At 33.6% G+C, this 12,804-nt stretch overlaps 1 protein-coding gene across 1 annotated transcript in view; it reads right to left on the bottom strand.

Annotated features, from left to right (window-relative positions):
• Positions 1-12,082, bottom strand: part of Tdc2 (Tyrosine decarboxylase 2) — a 35,796-nt gene extending 23,714 nt beyond the window's left edge. The window contains exon 1 of the mRNA XM_089634082.1: positions 12,037-12,082. The gene's annotated coding sequence lies outside the window, so the exon portion shown is untranslated. The remainder of the gene's footprint in view (positions 1-12,036) is intronic.
• Positions 12,083-12,804: the final 722 nt, after the last annotated feature.

The following is a 12,804-nucleotide window of genomic DNA, read 5'->3' as shown; positions in this document are numbered from 1 at the left end:
TATCAAACGCTGCTCTTTAAAATTAACTTTCCAACTTCCTCGTTCTCTTGGTGACGCACAGTGGGCTGAAAATCGCCTTTCATAGAGTAGAGACTTGAATTTTCAAGGGTATTTTTTTTGGCCATAAATGGATTCTGCTGATCATTATGTCACTATATCATATCATTATATCATATCATTATGTATATCTACTATGCTATAAAATTTCGCATGAAGCAATTGCGTGTACAAATGAAGGAGTTATCATTTTTTTAAGAAAAAATTGTATGGCACTGACATTAAAAATGAGGCTATCTCTGGAATCATAAGGTTGGCCATTATATCCTTACTCACAGATTTACTACTATTTATTTGTATTTTTTTGACATACTTTAAGAAACCAGTTTAAGAAATCACAAAAGTTAGTTTTTTTATTTATTGTTTTTGTGTTTAATCCGTAGAACTCCATTTATTTTTGAAAAATTTAATTAAAATTAAATTTAATAATAATAAGTTATTTTCAAGTTGCTGTAAGTAAGTGCAAGTATAAAATTAAATTTTTCAAAAATAAATGGAGTTCTACGAATTAAACACAAAAAAATAAATAAACTAACTTTTCTGATTTCTTAAACAGTTTTGGCTTGCAGTGTAAATAAAATATTAAAAACTAGACAAAGCACACTCATATGTAAAACATTTAAGCATTAAAATGAATCATCAACAAGAATTTTTTTTTTCAACTTTGAGTATTTAAAAAAAAAGCGCAAGTTGCGCCTCAATACGAAGTTTGTCAAAAAATACAAATAAATAGTAGTATATCTGTGTGTAAGGATATAATGGCCAACCTTATGATTCCAGAGATAGCCTAATTTTTAATGTCAGTGCCATACAAATTTATCTTAAAAAAATGATAACTCCTTCATTTATACACGCAATTGCTTTATACGAAATTTTATAGCATAGTAATGATCAGCAGAATCCATTTCTGGTCAAAAAAATTCCCTTGAAAATTCAAGTCTCTGTGTCTATGAAAGGCGATTTTTAGCCCACTGTGTGACGCTTTGCTTTGGGACAACGGGACAGGTTCCAGAAATATAGGACGTATGGTCACGTTAGACATACTTCACAAAAGCGTTAAGGCCCGGTGTAAGCGTTTAAAGATGGTTCGAAAGGGAGATATGTAAGTACGAATATTAGAGGGAACGCGCTAATATTAAAATGATGAAAATATTTTATTATTATTATTATTATTCATTTGAAATATAGCAAAATCTCTCGACAAATGCTTTAGTTGAATTTAAAGATACACCGTGAATTATTACATAACTATAACATATTCATTAAATTTCGAAGTTTACTTTGCGATTTTTCTCTATTGAGGGAATTTCATATAATTACCGTTTCGGCAAAATAAACGTATTGATATTATCTTCAAAAATAATATATATGTTTTTTGGAACTTGATTTAATGAGAAATATGTTAAAAATCGGTAGAAATTGTATGCGGGGGCTTAGGTGCATCGTGAAAATCAAAGATAAAAGTTAAATATATGGATTTATAGCATTTCGAAACATTTATTTTTAAATTAAATCACTACTGTTGTAATAAGCTCATTGATTACATTACACTTAACATATATTATATTTGTACACTATGCTATTGATTTTTGAAAAATAAACTGTAAAAAATATCAAGAATATCATCATTACAATCATATTTTTCAAGTGCCGTGAAATCATTGTTGATTTGCACCCAATAGGAAATCGAATGACATTTTCGTAAACTTTCTCTCTTATTGTAAACTGTAGTGTAAAATTGTTACCATTGAACAAATAACATACCAAAGAATGACAAGCACGAACCGATGCAAATTAGTTACGTTTTATTAAAGTTTTTGCTCATTGCGCAACACTACCTCTGCGCACAGCCTGAAGACAACCACAAAAAGAATATTGTTGAGTGTTTGTGAGGTGTTGATAGAAATGATAAAATGGAAATTTAGACACATTTTAGGTGCGTATGGGTACCGCTGCCCCGGGAACCAAATAGGATAGGATGTAGATATAGGATAACCAACACCTCTGCAATAGGTAACCTCGAGTGGTTTGATCTAGCAGGCGTGCCCGGGTTCATGGGGTGAGTGTCTTGGCGGCGGACGCGTCTGTCCACAACTGCGTGGATCGAGAGAGACTGGTTGAGGGAGATCTTTTGACCACTCCAACTGGACTCTCTCGGAACATCGCCTTGCGCCGCAGTGGGAGGAATGGATTCATACGTCCGTCCGTCCCTCCTGGACTCACTGACCCCCTGACTTCTACCCACCCTTCTTATCTTTTTCCTTCCCAGAACTTCCCTTCTTTCCTTTTTCTAAAAAGACCCTCCACAAAGCATCCCCAAAGATGACATTGGTCCTGAGGGGAATTATTTTTCTCAGTGCCTCCTGTGTTGCGATAATGTAAAAAATAAATATAAATAAATACGTATATTTATAGTGATTTATTTTTGGTCTCATTTTTGGGCTACCATCTTTGGTAGCGCAAAACCGCATATTACCCCAAAAATAAATCACTATTATACTTTTGGCAGTAAAAATCTCAAATCATAGAATTAAATTAAAAAAATATATAATCACTTACACAAATATTTTTTTAGATTTATTAATGAAAATTTTAGATAGGTCCCCTCTTACCTAGCAGTAGTCCCACTATGAAATACACTACTGCACAAGCAAGAATCTCTTTAAAATTTAAAATAATCTTTTAAAATGATTTACTGCACATTGTACATTTAGACACAAATTCCGGGAGCATCTTTTTTTCAAACTTAATGGTAAGTACGAACCTAATGGTAAGTATGAACCTAATGGTAAGTACGAACGATGGTTTTACGCCAATTCTCGACTAAACTCTAAACTAAACATGTGTTGGTACTATTTGTTAAATGTTTTTTAATCCATATCCGTAATTCTTGCTAGATGTTCTACAGATATTTGCGATTTGACTGAGCGTATTGGTGGTAGGTATATCTATGGCGCCGTCTGTTGAGCTGCTCGAGCGTGTGGACGTAACGTTCATAGTTCCAACATGAATGTACGTGTGTACATAGCTTTATGATTATTCGATAGCTGTTCGATATAAAATAATAAGATGACGCTCTTTCAATCAAATAGAGAAAAGATTGGACACCGAAAGAAATGAAATAATGCGGAAAAACAAGGCAATTATGGTGCTTAATCTAAATCATTGAATTTCTTAATAGAATGATCTGATTACAAAATGGGTTGGCTATTTCTGTTCAGCATTAATTGGTCTTATTATCTGTCGACTGTTGCTCGACGCCGATGCAAAATGCCAATTCAATAACAAATAAAATACAATGAAATACGTAGAAAATCAATTAGATCATGATTGTTTTTATGTTTAAATGTTGTGAATTTGTGGTTCAGATAGGTCTCTCAAACTCCTTAACAAATCTCTTGATTTTTATTTATTTATTGGATTTTTAATAAAATTACTTTTTAATGGTTGGTTTTACGAGATATACGCCATCCGAAGGCATCGTTCAACTGTTTAACAAAACCTTTGGAAGACGAGACACTATTCATACGTAAATTGATGTATATACTCGTAAACAATACGTCACACTTAACTTTACACTACCTACATCTCTGACTGCAAAGTTAAATAATAATAAATCTTTTTGTGTGTTGAAAAAAACAAATTTCAACACACAAAAAATATCACCAATGCACCAGTTAGACAAGCGTACAAAAAAAAAAAAATTCCGACTGTAAATACAAGCTTTGGACAAAGACACTATCAATACCATGCTATAAAAGCATTTAAAAGTCTTACACTTGAAAATAAAATTGAGGAAATCAAAAATAAATTGAGACACAAAATTACAAAATGGATTAAAAACTATAAAAAAAGACAATATTACCAAAATTTCATAACATAAAATAATAAAACCTACACGTAACACACAAAACCAATATAAAACACACATCACAAACTCACCAACACACAACATATAATATAAATATACCGATTTTTACTTTATTTAAAATATATTTTTAGTTTAAATTTATATTAATCTTTTGGGTTTTTTTTTCTTCACCAACATTATATATATTTTCTTTAAATGTATTATGAATATTTTTTTGTATATAAAATGGAGGCCTCAGCACGGGTAAGCCACTCAGTAAGGCCAACATTACTAAATTGTACTAAGAAATGTAAAATATTGTACCAAAATAAAAATAAATAATAATGTACATTTATTTATAAATTAGGTAGTGAATAAAATTAACAAAAGAAAATAATAATATCAAAGCAGTAGGTGTAGCAGTAACAAATAGAAAAGGATTCTCGTAACTTATATCAGTAGGCTAGCCTATGTTGAAGCAGTCATCTTAAAATAAATTTAAACACATATCGCACAATAGACCAATAATTTAGATTTTGTTTGAGGGCACCAGTAAAGGCCTTATATTAAATATGTCAAGCTGTACGTAATAGAGCTTTAGCGAAAACTGAAATTGATTTAAATAGTTGCCTCCCTAATAATATCAACCATATCATTTTTTTTTATTAATCAGTATTTCAACTCGGGAGGTTGAATTTTTTTTTTGTGTTTGGCGAAGTTATGTTAGGAGAAGTTTATTGAATGTTAGTTGTTATCCGGAGTGGAAAGTAAGGGAATACCAATTCCACAAATGGTTTTCGGAATTCGTGTTATTGTACCTACAAGGTAACTTTGAAGGAATTGTAAAGATCGACCTGGAATTGATATTATTTGCAGGAAGCCACAAGAAGATTGTATTTTAGACAATTTCACGTCTATTCGTCACTTTCAATGTTCGGCCTTAGTTGAAGAAACCTAAAATATTCACACAAATGGAAAGCATTTTTTTGGAGAAAATACGATATAAATTCCAGCACACTTCATTTTCTCGAATAAATGTCACAAATCCAATAAAACGGCTGAACCTTGGGTTGAGCACTTTCTTCGAGACATCGCTATTAATTCTTGGAATTCGCAATAACTATTAACTAATAAGTTATGTACGAGTAAAGTAAAAATAGTCATAATCTGACACTTGATTGTCCTCCTAATCCTGACATCACCAACGACGAAAATCACATTATTTATGACTAACTAACCATCACGTCGTTTCCAGGCATTGGACGGGCCGCCAAACAACTCGGTCTTGGAACACACTTCTTGCCTCATTCACATTTAAACATCGTTTCATAAATACTCTTCTATTATTCTGACTCTTGACATGACCCGACTCAAGTCCATGTCTTACTCGGGCGTCCTCGTCTTCTTCTACCATTTAAATTTGCGTCATATATTATCCTTACACTTCTTTCTTCGTTCATTCGCACGTAAAGGACGAATATGTTATGAGGAAGTCGGAACACGTGTTCTTCAAAATACTAATAGTTTCGCATCTCGCCCATTATATATATTCGGACAAGGGCACAGCGTGAATACGTGTTAAGATATACTGTGAATTAATAATATTTTACTGGGAAATGATCAGCAGTCACATTTTTAACCGTTTCTTGATAAAAAAACCGTACCTACTCGTTTTTCTCCGTGCACCAACATCACTATTATCGGTTTATTTCTTTGGTGATCGTATGGTAGGTATTTGCTAAAAGAATTTTGAAATTAAAACATAGAAAGCGATAGAAAAATGTTTTGATGGATAAAAGAGTTTCATTTTAGAATTTGAAATTCTTCGATTTGTTATAGATTTCGCATTACGAATTTGATTGTACTGACTTGTGTGGAGTGTGGAGGGGGTTTAAGATTATTTAAATGGAAATGGAAGAGCGGTCTCATTAACAAAAGTGTAGTACAAGAAAAAATCATAGAAGGAAAGATACATCTGGACAAATCTTATCGGTAAAAATGGTGACTCGAGTAGAAAGCCGAAAATCAGAGGTCAATAGCTCTCTTAGTAATTTGTGGCTAGAAGCGTGACGAAAAACGTTACAATTGCGTTGCTTAGTGAATCACTTAACGTTTTAATATCAGTCATACCATTATTGCTTAATAAGATATCTGGACAAATGAACTACCAAATGTAGACCCTGGGGGTATACCCCAAGGTCTCTTGGACACAAAGATATTAGAAGAACGAGATGTGCTATGCGCAGTTCGTACTGAGTGGAATTGTTTTGCCGAGTGTCGCCGGTTTTGTTCACCAATACTACTGCACACCTTCGCTTGCGCTAAGGTATCCGCACTAATACATAGAACAGATTTCTGTGCGTACACGTCCCGATACCGTTCAAAGTACCCTAATTAGGTAGTACTCCGGCTACGGTCCGGCGGCCAACATAGCATATCTCGTTCTTCTAATATCTTTGCTTGGACATTCTTAGGCTGGCCACATACATACGTTTTCCGTATTCGATTTCCGAATTCGTTTTCCGTATTCGGAATTCCGTGAGACTAGCGCAAACGTTCGTTTTTCTTCATTCGGAATGTATAAACGTCAGTACCAGTGTTGCCAACAAGGGCAATATATCGCCATTTAGGCTACTCAGAGCGAGAATCGGCGCCGAAAAAATCTAAAACTGGTCGCCAATTAAGCTACTTCAAAAACATCAATTTTAAACATGTCCCGAAATTCTCTAGCCACCCCCCCTCCCCATGAAATTTATTAATTTATTTTTCTGGGGACAAATTTTATATTTTCTTGAAATTCTCTAGCCACTCCCCCCCATGAATTTTTTTATTTTCTGGGGACAAATTTTATTTTTTTGAAATTCTCTAGCAACCCCCCCCCACGAAATTTTTATTTTCATGTAAAAACATCAATTTTAAACATGTCCCACCTAAGAGCAAATTCGGCTACTTTACGCTACCTTATGTATGAGAAACGGCGATATTAGGTCAAGATCCGTTGGCAACACTAAATTACTGAACGGAAATTTCCGAACGTTTGCGTCGGCACAAGCAAAATGTATGCAAGAGCTGCGTTCCACATGACGTCATTAGGTTTTTTCCATTCGGTTTCTCCGAACGCGCCGGCTCGCATTCGGAACGTGCGTAAGGAATTTGTTCCGTTCGGAACTAAAACGAACGTGTGCGGCAGTTAATGTATTTTCTACTGATTCCGTGCATTCGGGTGTCCGAATACGGAAAACGAATTCGGAAATCGAATACGGAAAACGTATGTATGCGGCCAGCCTTAATATAACAAATAAGAATAATATTAGAATTACAAGGAAGAAATTATGACGGGGTAAGTAAGATATATTTTTTTTAATTACATGCTGCTTCCGGTGCAATTGAATTGACATCCTCTTGTAATTTTTTTCCACCTGATTGAAAGATGACCGACCTGACTACGAATATGTATAACAGGAGGATATAAAGATTTCTTACACAGTAAATAATTAAAGCGGTAAGTAATTATAAAACAAGGAAAGGTTTCCTAAAATTAATGTTTTAGGAAACCTTAAAAATTAATGTTTTAGAAATGCGTCTTCTTGTTCACCTTATCAAAGATATATTACGATTGCAAAACGTTATTAGTTACCTACCTTTCTTATAATTGTTTGATTTGAAAGATTCTAGCAGCATTCAAACTACACAGAGAAAAAAATTGTATTGCTGATGTTTTCAAATCCGGTTAAAAACGGGATTGCAGGCCGTTTCCTGTTAGAATTGTATAATAAGTCGAAATACTTGTTCATGCATCTGCATTTGTCCTGATAATATACAATGACGAAATGCGAAAATATTAGATTTTCATGGAAAGTGTTAACACATTCGGAAACCTATCGATTCGTTCGTTAAAGGCATAAAATCCCGTTTATAACTGGATAAAAAATAATTTGAATGTATCTTAATAAATTAGCAATATTTTGTAACAGTTTTCTCCGTGTACGAAAATAAAAAAAAGCTGTCTATGGCGGAAGCCTTTTTAGGGTTAAAATGAATAATTCAAGATCTAGAGATCTTGAATAAAGAGACATGAAAAAACGTGCGTTGTGATCCAATATTATGCAGATGCAATTATTTTTTTCAAAACATTCCATTACTTATCCATTTTTAAAACAAATCGTCCATGATAAGCAAAAGTTTCTTGGTAAAGATATTTGACAGCTGGTTTCCGCTTTTTATTTACATATTGAACAAACGATATATCGTCATACTGCTCCAATATTCTCCAATAAACTAGTCGTGACGTCATCATTCTTGTGAAAAGGAAGAGAACGATCATTGATGACGTGCGTACAAGCTCTCTCTCTGGGACTTGCATTTCTATTTCTAAATTTTAACAAATGTTAATCAATTACTTTCTTTAATACTATCCGAATATTTTCGCATTTTGTAATTAATGATATATTATCAAGGCAAATGCACGTGTTCTGATGTCGGATATATTCATAATTTACTAAAAGTTTATCAAGAAACCTTTTAATTCATTCGTAAGGCCTGCAATCCTGTTTTCAATCGGAGCACCAATGATCCGAAGAGATTCTTAATAAATTAGGAATTTTAATTTTTCTCCACTCATGGGCCAAATAAAGAGTAAATAAATAAATATCTGGGTTGCTATGATCCTACTGGCTCCGGACAGTTTGTCGGCATCATGATTGTGTTAAAAATGGCACTAATTAAGTTTGTAAACAGTGAATCAATGAATGGACTGTCCTCTTTCCTTTGCGGGCATAGATATTGGTTACACACTCCTACGCATGCACTTCTGTTCAGAATTTAAGCAGGTAAATAATGGTAACTAGGAAAAAACATGTTGTGTCTACAAATTTGGGGTTTTGTTTCAAGTAATGTGATAATTCAATGGCTAGTTGTTTAGCTTCAATATACATCTATGTGTGTTCACGTTATAAAATGATAATCCCACGACAATTAGGGTTGATAATTTTTCAAGATGCGAAATTTCTTGAAATCTCGCACAAAATGCATAACACGGACAGAATATTCAAATTTCTTACAACCTAACCTAAACTAATCTACAAAATTGTTAGACTTATATGAATTTGAAATAGCTATCTTACTATACAGGATGCTTGGCTAACTTTAACCAGTGATTCCTGAAATTATTTGGAGAAAATATAAATTAAATTTTTGGTCTCCTTTGACATTTTTTAAACATTTTTTCAACATAAACATTAAAAACCACTATATATAGAACAGTCCGGATGAGGGGTTGGGAATTTATTCGTTTAAATGACCTGAGACGACCAGAGATGTGTAGAAGAATTTTTTTTCTGTTTTTGAAAAAAAAAGCATCAAATCCACTGCAGAACAAAATTAGATTTATATTGTTTAAATATATCTATTTTAATTTACATTTTTTTCTTGATTGAAATAGTGAATGAATGAAGTGGAATCTTGGAAGTGGACATTGACCCAATTCCCGACATCCGATCTAGCTGTAACTCGGCAGATAGACTTGATGACAATGCATTCAGTCACTCATTGTACTCATGCACACATTGTGCACGCTCAAACACATACATTTTTCAGAAAATTAGATGTTATATTTAATAAATAAAATTTTACAGCAGTTAATACGCGAAATAAATGTCGGTACTATCCAATTAGAATTTGGCTTAGGAGTTAGCGTTGTTGACTCCAATTATGTATTCTATATATAAATGAGTCAACGCAAAAAATCTTCATCAATGACAAGCTAACCCCACAAAATAAGCAGCTCCTGTGGTTGACAAAGTTGACAAAAGCTTTGGGATACAAATATGAAACCACTGAAAAGTAATATTCCCAAAAAATGTGGCTTGAAGGATTTTACGTAAGGGTATATAAATACACATTTTAATAGTTTTTGAACACATTTAAAATGTTCACAGCAGTTAAGAGCCAGTCCATGGGGAGGAAGGTTCAATCACCTGTGTAACAATTTAAAAAAAATTATTTATACTTATTAATAAGAATCGATGTACTTATATTATATTAAAAAAAATCGTTTTTCACGAGTTCAGGAATGGCAAGTAAGTCAAGTACGTCTCTTAACTCACTGTATGTAGGTAGGTACTTGTATTAATTTTCTACATACATCCTCAAAATAAAGACTTCGTTTCTTTTATTCAAGTTTCGCACTCCTGAGCATCTTTGTACTGCGTAATCAGGGCCCGTCTTATTTAGGCGCAGTTGGAGCAGTAATCGTATGCTCCGACCGCCGGCTTGCCAAGGCGCCATGGCTCTCATAATACTTAGCACCTAAGTCTGTTATGCAGAAAATTTGCACGAGCCGAGCCACGAATTATAGGAAACGAACGAAGCAACCGCAAACGATGCGAAATGCCGCGGTGGCATACACGACGTCAGACAGAAAAGATCAGCGCGTGCTAAATGGGATTCAAATCTACATTTTTAGTGTGCATTATCTATCCAATATATAAGAATTTAAACCAGCAGTTCCCAACTTCTTTCAGGTCGCGACCCCATTTTACAAAAACTCAATGACCGCGACCACGATGAGGGTGCTGGGTGAAGGTTCTTCTGGTGAAGGGTGCTGGGGATTCGGAAATTCAAAACCAACCAAATTTTTCTTCAGTTTCGCTAATTTTAAAGTTGTAAAAATATTTAATGAAAATGGATTATTTAATAATATTAAAAAATTTACGTATTTTTCATTTAAATTAAAACATTTTTTATGCGATCCTTTACAATTTACCTTCTTAAAAAGCCTTGAAATTCAGGGTTTAGTTGTCGCTATTACCAACCTTATGTCATTCTCGACCATTCCAGTCAATAATTTGTTTCTTGTTTTGGTTTTCAAATCCACTCTCACCGAGAATAAAGTAGTGAATGGTATGTAATTGGAGATATGCGGATGAATATTCAATGCGACATAACTATTAGCAAATAACGGCTTATACGGCGGATATTAGTTAAAAAATTATGATGCCATTCAAACTTCAAAAACAATTTGATGTTAATGTTTCGGGCGGCGATCTCACAAAAAAACCCTTCGCGACCCCAAATGGGTCGCGACCTTTTAGTTGGGAACCTATGATTTAGACTTTATGTGACACATTGCTATTTTTCTTGCTCTCAAAAACAATAAAAAATCGATTGGCGCTGTTTGAACATCAGCTATGAGCTTATTCCTGGAGTCTGTAGGTAAGACCAGTTCATCCCGAATTTAGGTATTTTACGAAGCTGAAGGCATGGAGAGCAAGTACATGGAAATAGAAATGTTGAGAATCTACCGTGAATGTATTAAAATGAAATATTATGCACATCAGGTAAAACTATTCTACCAACTTTATTTTCCACTGTGATGCAACTGGTAATACATTTTAATGGCTAAACCAACTGTTGCTTCTAAGTTCTACAAGTTTAGGAGGCACTTCGTATATGCATATGGATCTGGGTTTATTCTGGGAACACTTAAAATGGAATGGCTCTGCAACCTGTTGGCTATTGCTTTGAAAAAGGTATAAACTTGTGGCTTATCTAAATTCTACAGGGTAACATATAATATAATATTTGGACCTTTGGATAGGTTTTTGCAAACAATGCAGTGTACTTGAAACTACGTGATTTCTTAAACTTTTATGTATTATATTAGTTCTGCACAGTTTGAAAGGTCAGACAATATGAGAACTTCAAAAAGAGATGTAAATAATTGAATGCAAAGTTCAAAAAGGCGAGGTTAAAAACGTAGGTGCGTACTTGTGATTAATTAAAAATATATTTTAGATAGTCACATTTTATAATTTAATATAGAAACATAATATTTTATGCATTAGGATAATATGCATATAGTTTAAATATGTTTAATTTTCCACAATTTTAGAAACATCTTTATAATTGATAAAAATATAATAAATTTGTAATACGATTACTGATATCGGCAAAACCACAACCCTTATGTACATATTAACGACTTTAATTTAAAAATGTAATACTAAAAATATCCACTTGGTGATTGCTAAATGATTAACATTGATTGCCAAGCAAAATGCACGTAATTTTAGGTTTATTGTTAACATAATAAAATAACTAAGAAATGAAATTGATAAAATTCCACTAACCTGCGTGTGGAGGGACCCGACTTCCTTGAACTGTGGTGGTTGACAGAATGTGATCTTGCCGCTCAGGAGAGTCCTCCTTACCTCGAGACCAACCCTCCCCCTCCCCATCTCCGGTCGCCTCTCCCCCAACCCCTGCATACCTCATATCCCCCCCACTGCCCGGCGAGGCACGAGCGCGAAGAGAGACGCCACCCTTCACACTTCACAGCCTCAAATAATAATATTATATTGTTTAACACATTAATAATTATGTAATTTATAATATATGACAAATGTAGGCTTAAAAAAATATTTATATTGAAAGGGTTGTGGCAAAAAATCCTTTTAAAAATAACTGCTCTTCGGAGATTCTTCTTCACAGTTTTTAAAAAAAAAATTTTTAAACTAGTAGCCACATTTCCTGTAACCATTCTTGTTAAAACGGGACTGCAGGACTTTACATAATGAATTGACAGGTTTCCTAACAAACTCTCGGTAAAACCGAATATGTTAATAGGATTTCGGAACAGGTATTTTAATATTGTCGTATTTCGTTATTTATCAGGAAAAGCTTGTTCCGGTATATTCTGAATTGACTAATATTGTATTAGGAAATGGATTGCAATCACGTTTTTAATGGGTAGGTTAAAATAAAATCATCATTATTCATTTTCTCCGTGCAGTGAGTTATGTAGTGTATTAAACATATTATTAAAGAATAATATTATTCATAAGAATAGTATCACAACCCTCCTCACGAGTTGCGAGGTTTTTGTTTCTTTTGATATT

Source organism: Hesperophylax consimilis, chromosome 8 (assembly GCF_061612785.1).
Source record: "Hesperophylax consimilis isolate HC1 chromosome 8, BYU_Hcon_1.0, whole genome shotgun sequence".
In the NCBI taxonomy this organism is placed as follows: Eukaryota; Metazoa; Arthropoda; class Insecta; order Trichoptera; family Limnephilidae; genus Hesperophylax; species Hesperophylax consimilis.
The sequence above is the reverse complement of the archived record's forward strand: the minus strand, read 5'-3'. Positions and strand labels throughout refer to the sequence as shown.